Here is a 16968-nt window from a genome sequence, read left to right on the forward strand (position 1 = left end):
TCCCCATCTCCATTTGGATAAAATGATCAACAATAATCACACATCTGACCAATTTCTGTTTACTTTGAAAAGCAAATGTAGCAATGTCATTTATTGTGTCTGTGGGATTTTTAAGGCCTTGGGTGCCATGTGTTAAGGATTAATATCAATTTTAAGGGTCATTATGTAATTTAGGACTTTGCAATTCTTTTTAAGAATCTGCAGACACCCTGAATGAGGTAAATCAGGGGTATAATGGATGCATAAAGTTTACACAAAGCACCACTGGACCACATACAGAGACATAAAACTTTCTTTTTAGAACTTTCAAATTGAAATAATGTTAGAAATTTAAAATCTCTATGTGTGTGAGGGTAAAAATCTGTACATTCATGGCGTTGTAATCAGAGGAAAGAGGTCTTTTGTAGAGACTTGATAAAGCCAAAGCAAAGTGTTGAAAGCTCAGATCAGTTTTAAAGAGCTCTCCACAAATTCTGAAATTAAAGCAATACTGCCTTCATGCTCTACTAGATCAGGGGTCTCAAACTCATTTTCTTTTAGGGACCACATTCAACCCAATTTAATCTCTAGTGGGCTGGACCAGTAAAATAACAGAATGATAAGCTATAAATAATGACTTTGTTTTAGTGCAAAAAAACAAAACAAAACATTAAATTATGAAAATAGTTACTTTTATAACTTTCTAACCTGAAAAAACTGACATTTCTTACGAAAAACTAGAAAAGATCACCACCAAAATGTAATCATTTGTTCCTTGAGCCAGTATCAACATTTCCTGAAATTTCATCCAAATCCGTCCATAACTTTTTGAGTTATCTTACACACGGACAGACAGACAAACCGACGCCGGCAAAACATAACCTCCTTGGTGGAGGTAATAAGTACAATTTTAACAAATATTATGCCTTAACTTATCATTTATACATGTGCATTATGGGTTGGATCTACAAAAACACTAAACACTGAGTAAAAGGCAGAAAATTGTGCTTAATTTTCTTTAGACATCTCAGGTTGTTCATATTTGTTCAGGTTATTCACATTTTATTGTTACAGGATAGTTGTAAATGTAAATATTTTCATAATTTAAATGTCATTTTTTGCACTAAAACAAAGACAAAAATTTGGACATTGTCATTATTTATAGACATAATTAATATTATTTTTTTCACGTTAAACTGAGAAGAAAATATGGAGTCATTATTTTTTTGTCGGTTATTCTGCTGTTATTATTTGACTGTAGATCATATTCGTCTGTATGTGGAACCTGAACTAAAATGAGTTCAACAGCCTTGACTGTGGATTTTTTTGCGCTTGGCAAATTTATCCCAGGGGCCACATTGGAACCTTTGGCAGGCCACATTTGGCCCCCAGGCCACATGTTTGAGACCCCTGATCTACATCTTAGAAACCCCTCAAGTCTGTGTTTCACATAGACATGTAAACATACACACAAGATAAGTAAAGTCTCTTGTCTGGTCTGATGTCAGACAGACAGACGGTCATCCATCTGAAACCTTTTTAGATGTCATTTTTCTGATGGATCTGAATTTGCTGATCCCATGCATTGTCCCCATACTGTGTTATGATTTAGAATATCACAGCTTGATTTATAACAGCTACTGGACTCTATAATTCTCAAGTGGGAAATAATGGAATTAATGCACAGAGGAACAAAAAGCTGTTGCAAATCACCCCCAGTCACAGAGATGTTATTTTTTATGGGCCAAAAGTCATGGCAGATCCCCTACAGCCCTATGTACATGGGACTAGTACTACATGTGGACCTGTGGTAATTTTTACTAATTGCAGAGGTCAGCTGTGATTTTATCTTGAACCTAGCTGTAATTTGTAAAGTAAAAATTCCAAACAGCCTACCCTATTTCAATGAACACAGAGGTCCTGTGATGATATTAATCCAGTGTGAATTGACATCTCTGTAATTGGTGGAAGTTGCAAGATTTTTATTTCCTCCAGCAATTCATTCAGCCTGCTTCTTGGTCAAAGATTACAGAGGCTGTGCTGGTGATGATGAATAAAAGTTTAAAGGGTTCATATTTTGCTAAACCCACTTTTATTAGTCTGTGGTTCATTTATTTGTGTATTTGGACCATAATAGTTCATAAAATTTGAATCTGAACCTCCAGATGCTGCAAAGCTATCTTTATGAGCACAAATCAGGTGATTCTACAACCTGTTTCAATTCCTTCATAATTTGTCCCGCGTTTTATAACTATTATGTCATGACTTTTGCACATAATAAGGTCAAGACTTTTGATGACATTTCTCGTGAGTATGACATAATTGTTTGTCAGCAGCAGCGTTTGTAGTCCAAACTGAAAATATGCCGAACCTTCGAGCCAGTTACCTAAAATGGTCCAGTTGTTGGCTGAACGGAACAGAGGCACTGCCAACAACCTGGAGGGGGTGGGGCCTGAAGTGGCTGATGTGCATTTAAAGGGCCAGCGCTCAAGCGACCTTTCTGGTGTCTTACTCAGAAATAGGGTTGAAGATGGGACCTGTGGAGTTGAATGAATGAAGAATTCAGACCCAAGCAGAGCATTTACAGTTTATGTAGACCACAGGGACATGTTGAAAATGAAGAATTCCGTTTAAAAAAAGCTAAATATCACTCCTTTAAAGAATATTCTGACTGGAAATGCAGGAGGTTCATGTCATGACACAACATGGATATTCAGTAAGAGACAAACCTGAATCCTTTCAAGGACTGACATCTGAAAATATGATGAGAATGGATCACATGATGACAGCTACGATAAAGAACATTTTACCTATCTTTCACCGTTATCTGTAACTGATGCCCCTAACAGCAAAGTCAAGTAAAAAGCAGAGTTTGTTTATCAACTCTGATAAACAAATCTGATATAACTCTGATCTGTGACTGACTACTCTCCAAATCACCAGAGGTCCACAAGTTAGACTAGTCATGTATGAATAGGGTTTATGTTTGATGAAAGATGCAAGTAATATGTACATCAGAATTTGATTGCACATTCACACCTTCCCAAAATTGGGGTTGGTGTGAATGTGAGACACAGAAAACCTCTAAAATTACTACAGAGGTAATACAAGTGCTCATATGGTTTAAAGTTGTTTTTTTCAGCTGTAAAACTTAATTATCCAATAATTCTGAAAGAATTTCTGTTAAGGTTTTTTTTTTTTTTTAATTCCCAATATGTGTAAAAAAAAAAAAAATACATTTTAGAACCAAAGCTAGCTCAGTACAGCACTTCCTGTTTTAAAATAATTTTTCAGCCCTCCCACACTGACAATTGATTCAGAATCAGACCACTTTACATCATGGAATTTAAAGTCATTGTTTATGTCCTCAAATTCAGAAGAATGCTGACTTGACGCCCTTCAGCAGGAGTCTATGAAACGTCCTCTATATTCTCACTGGGGAACTGACATTGTTCACTCTCTCTGGAACCAGCTGACTCACGTAAAGCAACATCACCAAAAAATCAAATAAGATGGCTGATCGAAAGTGGTGGTAGGATTGCTTTTTCATATCAGACAAGGTGGGTTTGAAGAGCCTTCAGTTGCTTGTTGCAATGGGCTATAGACAGCAAAGACGTGAATATGGCCTATATACAGGTGTCCCATAAGTCTCCAATACTATAGGAGACATAATACATTCCATACATATAGGTTCTAACATGTATTTCTTCATTTTTCTTCTTTACAGTTCTTCAGCAGTGGGAGGACACGCATTGAAATATGTTCCCGACAAAATGGCAGTCATATAGAGCATATTATATAACTAAAAATGGTTTATGTCAAGAACAGTTTATTTTTCCTATGTATGGAGACTTATGGGACACCCTGCAGAGGCCACCTTCTTATAGTGAAGTAGTGCAAAACCATAACTAACCCTCTGAGACCCTCTCTGATGGTTCTACTTAGGTGTCCTTGCATACATTTATGATGAGAGCGGCCTGTTAGTCTACTGGTGATCTGAGAATATTCATGTAAATTATGTTGTATTTACTACCTACAGATATGTCGTTCTGTCTGTCACATGACCTTCACCTGAAAACTTGGTTTATCCACACACGTCTCTGAACTTGTGAGTCTGCTGCTCTGTCTAACTAATTTGCAATTGAGATAAAGATGTTATATTAGTTTGGTTTCCATCCAAAGGTATCACAAAATTTAATTGATTTCCACAAAATCAACTAAAGGAAATGCATGTTTCTATCCACTACTGTAATGTGAATATTAAAATGTACTTTATTTCTACTCTGAGTCTAACACCAGTGTTAGAAAGTGCAACAAGAGAGTGAGACTAGGTGATGAGGGTCTGAATGTCGAGGTGTACAACAATATGAGGCTGTGACAGGGTTAATTTGTATCAGTACTGCTTTAACTACCTAAAACAGTAAATATAATTTATCTGCTTTACCACGGGAGCTGAAGCCCTGAAACCTGTTCACACCAACCAAACTCACCAACAATATAATCAGTGAATTACCGCAAATCGTCCAGGTACTTCTGTTTGTATGTGACTTAAATGTTTTATAACAATTAGTTCAGGTCCAAACAGACAGGAAAACCGGTAAACTGGACCGCAATACAAATAAATAAATAATTAAAGTGTCTGTCAGTATGTTACCCAAGATTGCCTTAATAAATCCCTCCTATGCAATACATTTGATTGCATTTCTTGTGAAAATGTCACATTTAAAGTAAGAGCAGTCATCTGGGTCTCTAAAATGTTGAGATGTGAACATCGGTGACATTTTCTTTTTCAATGGCAGAGCTGAGCCTTTCAACACCTTTCAAACTCTGGGAAAATCACTTTAGAGAAACAAGCCAAAAGCTCCTTGGAGAGAGCCAAGGACAGGCGGCTGAGTGATGATGGATGAGGAGATGTGTGGAGAAGGTATGCATGTGGAGGGGGAAGGGATGAGGATGAGGAGGGTTGAAGACAGAAGAGCAGGGAACAGAGAACAGGAAGAAAAGGGAGAACAAGTTTAAAGGAGAGGATGGAAGAAAGGATAGAAGGAGGAAAAGAGGAGGATTTGAAAGAAAGAAGAGAAAGAGAGGAGAGACATATGGGCTTGAATAAATTCATACTAATGAAGCCTGACTGATGCACTGCTTCCAACCACGCACCTCATCTAATCCGCTCACTGGGAGAGAGACACAGATGGCACACAGAGCGAGAGAGAAAGTGAGCAAGGAGAGGAGGGCAACCGAGGAAAAGTGCGAGTTGGAATCCCCTCTTGTCTGGCGGCCCAGATTATCTCTGGCAGTGAGGCATGCTGGGAGCCAGGGAACCACAGCTACGGCAGATTGCGGTCTGGGCCAAGGTTACAGTAGCCAGGACCGTGATTGGATTGGACCACATTTAATGGTCAGTGGCTGGACAAGGGCAGCCAGGAGCTGTGGTGTTCTGAAAGCATATGTGTTCCCAGCACGTCGCAGCATGTCTTTCTGTGTGTTAGTGTCTGCACAGCACCGAGCTGGCACATGCACACGCCATCCGACAGGACTCGTATCAAAACATGAGGGCCAGGGCCTGTCTGTGTGCCACTTGTGAAGCGCGATTGGTTGTTAGAGACAAATCAAATGGACATAATTGAGACAGAACATTTGTTCACTAATAGTCCCTGACCGCTCACCAGGCAACCACAATGAGCAGAATGTATAGAGAGCTTCAGCAAAGTGACAAAAAATTTGTTTTTCACAAACTTTGCTGTTTCAATTCTGTTCCATGGTTTCCATGTGATTCTGAGGTGTATCGAAGAACAATTATCAGCATGTTGTAAGTGAAAACTCTTTATTGTCAAATGAATTACATTTATGCATAGATTAACTTTGGGCCATGACCAAAAGTTTGGTCATGACTATATGTGTGCTTTCATCTTTTTGTGTCTTGTTTCTTGTGTGAACTGAACCTTGTGTCATATTACTATTGTGTAAATTTCACTCAAGTAGTAACAAATATACTGAAAAGAATTAACATGAATCTTACTCCACTGTACGAATCAGTTTGCAATGTCAATAGAACTCAGAAGTGCCTTTTCTCTACAGTTCAGTCTCCACATTATGTAATAGAGATGTGGACTCAAGTCACATGACATGGACTCGAGTCATGTGACTTGAGTCAATAATTTTGATGACTTTAGACTCGACTTGACAAAATGTAAAAAGACTAACGACTCGACTTGGACTTGAACACCAATGACTTCACTTGGACTTCAGCCTTATGACTTGAAAAGACTTGATACATTACCCAAAACTTTAAGCTTAAAAAATGTGTCATTAAAAAGTGTACTAATCAAAGTCATTTCATACCTCCCTCACTGAGTAACACAATCCACCTCGCTCTCTCTGCTCTGTGTTTTTGTGTGACCTGTCAGCAGTAGGGGTGGGAATCGAAAACCCGGCTCCTACTTAGAACAGGTTCCAATTGATCAATTCCGTCGGGATTGTACACCTCCAGCGTTATCATTCTTCTTAATGATTCTCTCATTTCCCAGCTCGATGTTTTCTGGTTTTCCCTACGTCATCTGGACCAGGTCTGAGCGCATGGACTGTTTTCTGGTTTTCCGCGACACCACAAAAGGAAAACCAGAAAACGGGACCTCCAGAGTAACATGAGCATATGCCACTGTTGTGATTTGTCTGTCACTCACCATGAATGCCACCACTGATCAGTCTGGATCATATCACCCTAACATTTTTTAAAATTCTCAGTCTTTCAGAATATTTACATTTGTTCATTAAACAGTTCAGGAAAATAAAACTGTGTTTCACTTTCTGTTTGTGTGTACAGTGGTGAATATGTGTGACATTGGGAATGATTTGATGTGAAAAATGGTCAAACAAACTCCACTATGACCTGTCCAACTACTTTTTTTCCCCACTCAAAAATACTCAGGAATCAATAGGAGACTTGATAAGGAATTGGATTGGTAAGCAGAATCGACAATGGCGTTGATATTGATAAAATCCTATCAGTTCCCACCCCGATCAGCACTTTGTTTTTGTACATTTTGTACCTGTTGTCAGTTCACTTATTCTATCAAACATGTTTTGATGAATAAATGTGTATATGATCTGTCATCTAAATGTAATATATTATTACTGTTAAAAAGACTCGAAGGACTTGAAATTCAAAGTTTAGGACTTGGGACTCGACTTGAAAGTTATCAGCCTTGACTCAGGACTTGAGGAGAAAGACTTGAGACTTACTTGCAACTTGCAAAACACTGACTTGGTCCCACCTCTGTTATGTGATATTACATCTTCTGCAATAAGTTTGTGTTGTGTCATTGCATTTTATTTAATATTTTTGTTTTCATCTTGTGAAATAGTCTTTATAATATCAAAACTAGCAAAATGAAAAAACTAAGATGACGTCTTGAAATCACAGCCTTATATCTTTTATATTAGGTTCATCTTGCAAGTTCTTGTGTTGTTTTTATTTTATGGAGTAAAAACTCTGATTGTACTCATTTTGTTTCACATTTACATTGCTTATAAGTAGGGCTGGGCAAGTTAACGCGTTATTACTGCGTTAACGCATTCATTAAATAACGCCAACAATTTTTTAAATCCCCATTAATGCCATTCTTAATGCCATTAGAAAAATGTTTCTGACATTATTTTGGAAGTGTTTATTACAATGTGTTATTAACATGTTTAAGCTAATTCGTTTATGCTCGCAGTCACAGATGGGTTGCTAATTCTTTATGCAGGTTCATGCTGTTTATGTAAATTCATTGGTTGTGTTTAGGTATAATATGCCAGCCTTTGAACTAACCTTTACTTATTTACAATGTGATTAGTTCGATGCTAACTTGAATGGGAAAATCCATAGACGCACTAACAATTAGCATTTACAGATTAATTTAAGATTTACAATGTCTTTTTAACCAGCAACAAAGGTTCACATCAGAGGTATTTGATACTATTCATTCTGACAACAACTGAACATAAATACTCACAGGCAAATGTTTTTGGGGCCATACAAACAGAGTGAAAGAAACGTGTCTGTTAGTTCCTTCTTATGTCCGAACTGGCTTCGGGAACACCGAAAGGACAAAATATACGTTAGTGCAACTTATTCCGACCACTAGAGGGCCCCCTTTGCTTGCTTTTAACAACTGAACATCACATAATTATTGGTCTTATTAGTATTAGTACTTATTAGTGGGCTTAAGACTCCTGTCAATCACTCACAAGTGGAAATAAACTGGTGTGGACATAAACATGTGTAAAAGTAGCGGTCTGTTCCATGGACATTTTCATTTTAAATGTCTTCAGATGGTGGGGGTGAGAAGGATACAGGTGTTTGGAAGCACTGACATCTAGAATTAGTTTTATCACCGGAGTACTTCCAGTCTGAAATATCACTGAAAGGAAATACACACTGTTGATGCTGGCAACCCCCCCCCCCCCCCCATAACTATGCGATTAATCACGATTAATCCACACGATTCATTGCGATTAAAAATTTTAATTGCTGCCCAGCACTACTTATAAGGTAAGGTTATAGAGTGGTCATCTCAGCTGCTAAAATGTTGAGATGTGAATGAAAAAACATCAAAATAAACAAATAAATGGATAAAATGAACAAAATGAAACGTAAAAATTAAACAAATATATACAAAAAATACATTAAAAATAACAACCCTGTTTTCAAATTTAAGGAGCAGAAAGTACAGATATTTGTGTTTAAATGGGAATAAAAGGAAAATGAATACTGATAGTACTTCAGTACATGTACTGTGACACAAACGTGTATGACATCAGAACACTTTTACATTGATGTTGTGTACATGCAGCTTGTGTGAAAAACAATGTTTTCAAAAGCATTTCCAGGTCAATTTCATACAGATCTCTTTCCACAATGAAACACCTACACAACAGGAGAACAGCTAAATTGCTTTCTCTTTCTTCCTATTCTTTAGAATGGGAAACATAAACAACAGTAACATCAGGGCCTTATGCATGAAGCACCATCTCCACCTGTTATAATCCTCTGCCACAGGAATGTGGGAGAGAGTCATAATATTTTAGTCAAGAATTTTATAAAGGCTCCAGTATGACAAGGGATGGCTTATGGTGTCCTCAGACAGGTAGATTCTGCCAAATTCACTTTTTTCAAAGTGAACTTTATCCAACCCAACCTAACCCAACCCAATCTAACCTAACACAAGCAGCAAACGTAGGAAAGGAAGGCAAGCATGGCATGATGTGACTGATAGGACCACGGTAACTGCAGTAACTGCATGGGGAAAAGAATATAGAAGCTCATTTGACCAGTGAGTTCTTAAATTATGTGCCTCATTTTACAAAACCAACTTGAAGAAATGTGAAGTTTTATGCATTCAAACAAACACACGTCATGGCTCATTGTGGTAGCCACAATGAGATGAGCTACAACTTGGAATGCAAAGCCTTGGTCTGGAATGTTCAGGCGAATGCAATCTGACCATGGTAACTCACGCAGATTAGTCCAAACCATTTCTTGCTTTCACTCAGTGAAAGTACAGTCTCCTTATAGAGAGCCGAAGACTCATCCTTTCAGCTGTGGGACCTTTTTTCAGGAGAAAAAATGTCTTATTGTCAATGGCGAGAAACAAGTAATTTTTTGCTACCATTTGTATTAAACCATTATTTACATATATGATGTTTGTCAATTTAAAAGACGTCTTTTTTTTGAGTAAAGAAAGTCGCAGTTTGTTGTAAAATAGTTATTGCATCAGAATGTGAAAACACGCACACAAAGCTGAAGTTGTGGAGGTGATGTCATCATAAGATCTTTTTTTAATACTTTTTCACTTTACAGAATGAGGTAAAATGTGCCGGGGTAAAAGCTGTTTTGATGTTGGTGGTGTGTATTACGTGTGACAAGAAATGCAGTCTACTGAACTGTTTCACACAAAACTAGCTATCTTTACCACAAACTGAGACTTTCTTGGCTCATATAATTATCTTTCAAACTGACAAACATCATATGTGTAAATGGCACAATTTAACTAGGATCAATAAATTGTCTCATCATTGATCACTATTAGTTAGGTCATATGGGGCAGGTCTTCAAGCCTCAGTCACAAATGCCGTTACAAACGGCTACGAACACAAACGAATGATTTATGGACAATTTCATATGACCTTCTCAAGGTTGACTTATAAGAATGGAGTGTTCGTGGACAGTTCCTATGTTCATAGCCAGGTAGATGATCTTGTCCAAGATTTTCCACGAACACACTACAAAACCTCCTTTCGCAGGGCGCCCTGACAAATGCCTTATGAACAACTGAAGAATAACGCACGACGTTCGTGGATCAGGAGGCCTGTCCAGAAACCACATGTTCCTGCGCTGTCGCAAGTAGATCGGAAGAACACCTTACCTTGTTATTAGGGTCCCTTACGACATTAATACAAACAAACGTACAGATAGAGATTCGCACGGCTTTCTTAAGGTGGACTTAAGGTGTTCCTATTGACAGTAGTTCATCATTCGTGCGGCTCTGGTGCCATTCTAGAGGGAATCGAAACAAACTGTTAAGACGGAGTGAATAACTGGACTCAAATGCATGGTGTAGAAGGGAATAAAGTGTTTTATTAACAGATAGCTAAAGAAACAACACCTGGAGAGAGATAATGCACAGTCCACAGGAAGGAGGATAAGTTAAGGCTAGTTTATGCTTACCACGTCAGCAAGCTCCACGCGGCTTCACGCGGTCAATTGACGTCATTTTCACAGCCACGCTCCTTTGCGCGGCTCATCTCAAGCGGAAACTTTCCGCATCGCGCACCTTAGAAAATTTGTAAGAGACGCATGGGACAACATGGTCGACATTCAGGAGCTCCTGGTGGTAGAAGTACAGAAGTACAGGCACTTGTATGATTCGTCACACCGGGACCACCGCGACAGCCATGTTGTGAACAATTCATGGAGGGAAACAGCAGCTACAGTCGGCAAAGAGGAGGAATGGCCAAAAAAAACCTGGAAAAACATTCGGGACAGATATATGAAGGCAAAAAAAGACCGCAGGGAGAAGTGGAGACCCAGGGGGAGCCCAAACGTCCCACGGATTCAGAGAGAGTTGAGCTGGCTCTCGAATTTCATTAAACACAGGGAAACAGACACAAATTTCCCTCCGGAGGAGGTAAGTTTATTGACAGTTTTCTTCTTCTCCAGTTTTTTTCTGTGATAGACATGCGTTTGTGGCACACTGACCCCTGCAGTTTGGGAATAGACGTCGCGCGGAGCCGCCCGGAGTATAAATGCACCACACGTACTCTCGTGCCGACTCCCCAGGTCTATTTTACACACGTCACGTTCGTGCGGCAAGCATAAACCAGCCTTTAGGGTTCAACAGTCGGTGTCAGTGTTTTTAATGTTCACTTCCCTCTATTATTCTTGTGTATCTTTGTTTTATTCTTTTACCTTCTACTTCAAATTTCTTCATTTGATGTCTTTTTATGACTTCTAATTTTTAACTGTGCAGGTCAGTTTTCCTGCATATTTTACAGGAATGTGTGATTCAGCACCACGGACAGCGAACAATCCCAAACACAAAACAAACACTGAAAACCTAAAAGGCTTAATGTAATAAAAGCTTAACGTAGTTTAATGTCTGAAAACAGCTATCAATCATCACCAAACTATGTGTGGACTTCTCTACAGCTGGGATAGGCTCCACCCCTGCGAACCTCTGGAGGATAAAGCGGTTCAGAAAATGAATGAATGAATGAAAAAACATACTCTAAGATTAAACTATGTTGAGTTTTTTTTTGTTTTTTTGCATTGTTTTTGCGCCTATGAAGAGGAAAAGGCGTAATCCATAAAATTGGGGTTGTCATAATTTTGCAGAGGTAAAAGTGGACGTGACTAGAGATGTCCACACAAACTTTGGTGATCATTGATCACTGTTCTCGGGCATTAAGCTACGTAAAGTTTTTTTTGCGGTAAGCATCTTAGAATGTCCCTCCTCTTCTTCTGCTGCTGGACCAAGACAGCGTCAACAACCGCTTGATCTTCCTCTTGTTCATCTTGCTGCTGTAGCTGTAGAAGTGTCAGTCTTGTGGGCATTATTGCCATCTTGAATGCAATGATCACGACACGGGACTTTTAGTACACGGCCACTGGTTTATATACCGATCTAAATATTCTGAAAAAGCATAAGGTCTTCCTACCAGCAACTTGAGTTGCCCATAGGGGTGCCGTAAATCCAAGTTACGACAAAATAATTCATGAAGTGGCCATAGGAAGGTCCCAAGGTACCCTTACAAAGACTGTGACAACTGTACGGTGTTTGTGCAACACAAGATCACATAATTTTCTCATGGAGGCCTCAAGTTGCTCTTGCATTTTGAACGGCAGCTGTACCGACTTCATAAGACAGCTGTAAGAAACTACTGCTCCCTCCACGAATGTCTATGAACTCCAGATCTCATACGAACCAGGAGATTTGTACGAACCCATTGCTCATAAGAAGGTTTGTGACTGAGGCTTCAGCTTTTCACACAATTTATATGCAGGATCTGTTATTTACATTCACCTTTTATCAGCACACCAACGTAGGGTTAGTTTCCGTGGAGTCCTGATTTCAGTCAGTCATCTTCTGAACCACTTTATCCCCAAGAGGGTTGCAGGGGTGGTGGAGCCTATCCTTGGTACCTATGGGCGAAGGCAGGGTACACCCTGTACATGTCCCCAGTTCATCGCAGAGCTGACAAACAACCAGTCACTCTCACATTCACAACTATGGGGACTTTTTCTTAACCTATTAGTGCATGTTTTTGGATGGTGGGAGGAAGCCAGAGAGAACCCACACAAACATGGGGAAAGGTTTTGGTGTTGGAATCAAACCCAGGAGCTTCTTGCACCCAGGGTAAGAACCCAGGAGCTTCTTGCCCTGGGTGGCACCACCGTGCCACCCAGGGTAAGAGTCCAATTCATTTAGCATTATTATGACTTTTCAGTGTTTCCCGCTCTGATTATTTTTTTATACATATGAATTAAAACTGTGAATAAAAACAGGCTGGATTGAAAGTAGAGCTGCAACCAATCAATCGACTAAAAGTGATCCAAAAAAAACCTTCAAACACAATTCTCCTGAATCCAAGCTTTGTTTCCTTCATTTCTCTGATGTTAAACATTGGTTCTACTGTTGTGTTTCACATGGACGCTTATTGTGACGCGCAAAGAAGCTTCCATTAAGGAAAACTGCAACAAAATATTTCCCTTCGCTCAGTTCAAGTTGATTAACTGAATCATGAATTTTTGCATAGGCTTCAAGCATCTAATCGATTAATTGGTTGCAGCTCTAATCAAAAGACACCTATTATGTATGCCTACAATAATACTGTTCTAGTTTGTCTTGAATTGACCTGTTTATCATTTGTTGTGTTTTAAAAGTATCTCTAACTTGATGGTTGGCATCCATACAACTATTTACATATGTCAGAAGAAAAAAGAATTTCTAGGAATAATACAATCTGTCATTATGCTCTCCTAGATTGCATTAAAATTCCACCTCAAAAATAATTTGATTGCATTACTTGCGAAAATGCAATATTTCAGTTAAGCAGCAGTTTGTCTTGGCCTCTAAAATGCCAGGCCTTCATATCAGGTGACATTTAGCTTTTTCAATGATAGAGCTGATCCTCTGCTTTTTGAAGCAAAGTCTTTGAAACCCTGGAAAAAGTCACTGTAGACTCTATTGTATCAACCTAACAACACACTTTGTAATCAGCAATATGTTATTATTTTACCTAATTTAATGATGCAGGCTTTCAGTCAGTACAGCCACGATGATCACAATGCCACTTGACCTATGTACATATGTGTGCCGATGCTGGTGTTTAATTCTCATCCATTTCATTCTCTTGTTAAAACCTGCCTATTTGTGTGCTGCTCTTAGAGTTTAAAACCTTTAATTTGAAAAAAAACCTAATACAATAGATTTGCAATGCCACCAATATGTACATCGTCAGAGATTATGATACCCCCTGTAAAGTGTTTCAAGTTTAATTATGATTTCATGAAAACTGCTGTGGATCATCTTTATGACTGATATCATACTGAAACTGGCCCCATAACACAAACAAAAACACTTTCAGTTAAATATGCTTAAAGTTTTTCTTTTCTTTTCTTTCTCATCTTTCTAGTATTAACTGGTGAGGTGCAAAACAGTGTTTGGCCATATATCTTGTATTTGCAATGTTTCAAATTATATAAATATGACTTATCTTAAAGCTGTCAAGAAGCAAAAAAGAAAATGTATTGGAAGACTTGTGCTTTCAAAAATCAAACAGAAGACAACAGAAGTGATAAAAAGTTAAAAGCTTCAGCAATGGAGATAAACAAACACAATAAATAAACAACACTCTGCGTGACAGGGACAGGATGAGCTGAAACCACAGATAACAGAGACTGAAAAGACCTCAGGATAAAAGTCTGAAGCTAATTTCAAATGTGGTGTGATGAGCTGAAGTGTACTAACGTTGTTGTTGTGTTCAGGCAGGTGGTTGTTGCTCAGCAGCTCGTCTCCTGAACCAGCGGGGAGGGTCTGGGAGCCGGAGGGGGGGTGATGTCTGCAGGCAGGGAGCCGGGACTCCCCATCCAACTGATAGAGTTACCTGCATGAGACACAGCGCCATCATTGCTTCAGGTGTGTGTGTGTGTGTGTGTGTGTGTGTATGTATGATTGTGTGTGTGAGTGTGTGTGTTGGGGGGGGGTGCGTGTGTGTCGGTGCGGCACCTTGAGTGGGCGTGAGCCTATATCTACTTGGCAGCTTTATTGTTTGAGCTGTTGGCGGCTTGATGAATCACCAGGTTTTATGGGGAATGCATTGATGCATCGATCCTGGCTTTAGTGTTTGGACATACAGGCTCAGTGCGTATTGACAGCCGTATTGACAGCAGCTTTGATTGAGTGACAGCTGGAGGGCTTTACCCTGAGGCGTCTCATCTCCTGCCACCTCTCACTTCCTAACTGATGCCTCATAGCTGTACATAGCAGTGTTGTAGTCAAACCACCGAAACTGACACAACTCACGACTAAACACAGTGTATTGAGAATGATTGAAGAGCACAGCATAGGCATGAATCAGGTTATAGATATACCCACTAGGCATGATTGTGGTTTTAGAATATAGACTATTTGTTATTTGATTTGATTACAGGACACCTTCACTATTTACACCATAATATACTACTACAAAGCCACAATAAGTGTGACATTTATTTCCATCCACAGTTGTGCTTATTTTTGTTAATGTTGGGAGATCCAGATCTGTGTGAAGTCCTCTTCATCACATCGCAAAGATTCTCAACAGGGTTCAGGTATGGACTCTGTGGTGGCCAACCCATGTGTGAAAATCATGTCTCATGCTCCCTTAACCATTCTTTCAAAAGCCTGACGGGCCATGAGAATCCTGGTTTGTCTAATCTTTCTGTTCTCTGGAAAACTAACATTTGTTTTGTTTTGTTGTTTTTTTAGGAAATGAGAATCTACTCACTGGATCAGTTAGAGTTAAAAATATATTGCAGCTGAAACGTATTATGTGAACATGCAAATGCCACAAGTAACAAAGGTTAGTGCTTTGATTGTCTGCACTGTTCATCCAGTCCCACCTGTTTTGTCCTGTACTCATTTATCTGCTCACACTGTGTATTTGAAACCAGATGAATTCACTCTAAACTAGTTTTTAGTGGTGTCAGACAGAGCACGATGCACGAGACTGGGTCAAATGGAAGCAGATGATTTGCTGTGGCGACCCCTAAGGGGAGCAGCCGAAAGTAGTAGTAGTAGACAGACAGTAGAACAATTATCAATATAATATAATGTAATATAATATAATAAAACATAATATAATATAATATAATATAATATAATACACAAGCAATAGTGATTTACATGCAGCATACTCGCTACTGCTCATTATAACCAGGGTGCCAGCTGATAAAATATGGCAGATGATCATTACCTCAAATATCTGAACAGCTGGGGCTTATGTCACAGCTGTCCTGTGTCTGACTGTCCGTCTGTTTAACACTAGATATCTTACAAACCTTGGTCGCTGAAGGTCAAGGACCAACTGACCGAACATGCCATGTTTTTTTAAATCAGGATTTTCAGTGTTTACTAAGTTCTATATTGGCTGCCAGTTACATTTTTCCCAGGAGATGGATTAAAATCCTTAAAGACAGCTATAATACTGTGGTACTATGAAAAAGTTTCACACCACCAGTGCATGAACTATTCACACAGGCTCAAAGTGAAAACAGACAAATACAAACACCTTTTTTCTTATTGTCATACTAAAATGACATATTAAGGATGAAAGGACATTGATATCAATGCTGCAAATGACATTTACCTACTACCTATATGAGCTGTGATACACTGTGTACTCACGCAGGCAGGGGTTGTGGGTGAACATGTGCTGCAGTCGCAGACAGTCCTGCCACTGGGTTGCCACTTCCTTCACAGGTACACCACAATGATACTTCTGCAGAGCTGTTGCTGATGTAGTTGGGCGTCAAGGCAGTGCCTACAGGTCAGAGGAGAACATGTCACATATAGCTGAGGTGAATGACAGCCTCTGACATGTTTGGCATAAAATCAGTTGAAATGCTTTATGGCACAGAACAAAGAGAGCGGTGTGATTTACTGTAAACAAAGCCCAAACGTAGCCTTTAGGAGAAAATTATGTAGACTCTGGAAAACATCTTCAGTGTTGGAAATGAATATTCTGCTTGTTGCCAATTTGGCAACTCTTAGAGAGAAAAAAAATAGGAAAAGAAGGTGTGGGAATGAGGACACAATCACATTTCCAAACCCCTTCTGATGTTTTCTTTTTACTGGTTTCATGTTAGATCAATATGTATAAAAGAAATTTGTAGGGACAGATAAAATGTTGTCTAGGCTACAAATGTTTTGGGATAATCCTGACCCAATTTACAGTTGGTATTGC

The 16968-nt window shown here is 39.1% G+C and overlaps 1 pseudogene; it reads right to left on the reverse strand.

Moving 5' to 3' along the window:
- LOC115427537 (GDNF family receptor alpha-4-like) overlaps positions 1-16968 on the reverse strand; it is a 109899-nt pseudogene that overhangs the window by 13089 nt on the left and 79842 nt on the right.

The sequence above is a fragment of the Sphaeramia orbicularis genome, chromosome 10, assembly GCF_902148855.1.
Source record: "Sphaeramia orbicularis chromosome 10, fSphaOr1.1, whole genome shotgun sequence".
Taxonomy (NCBI): Eukaryota; Metazoa; Chordata; class Actinopteri; order Kurtiformes; family Apogonidae; genus Sphaeramia; species Sphaeramia orbicularis.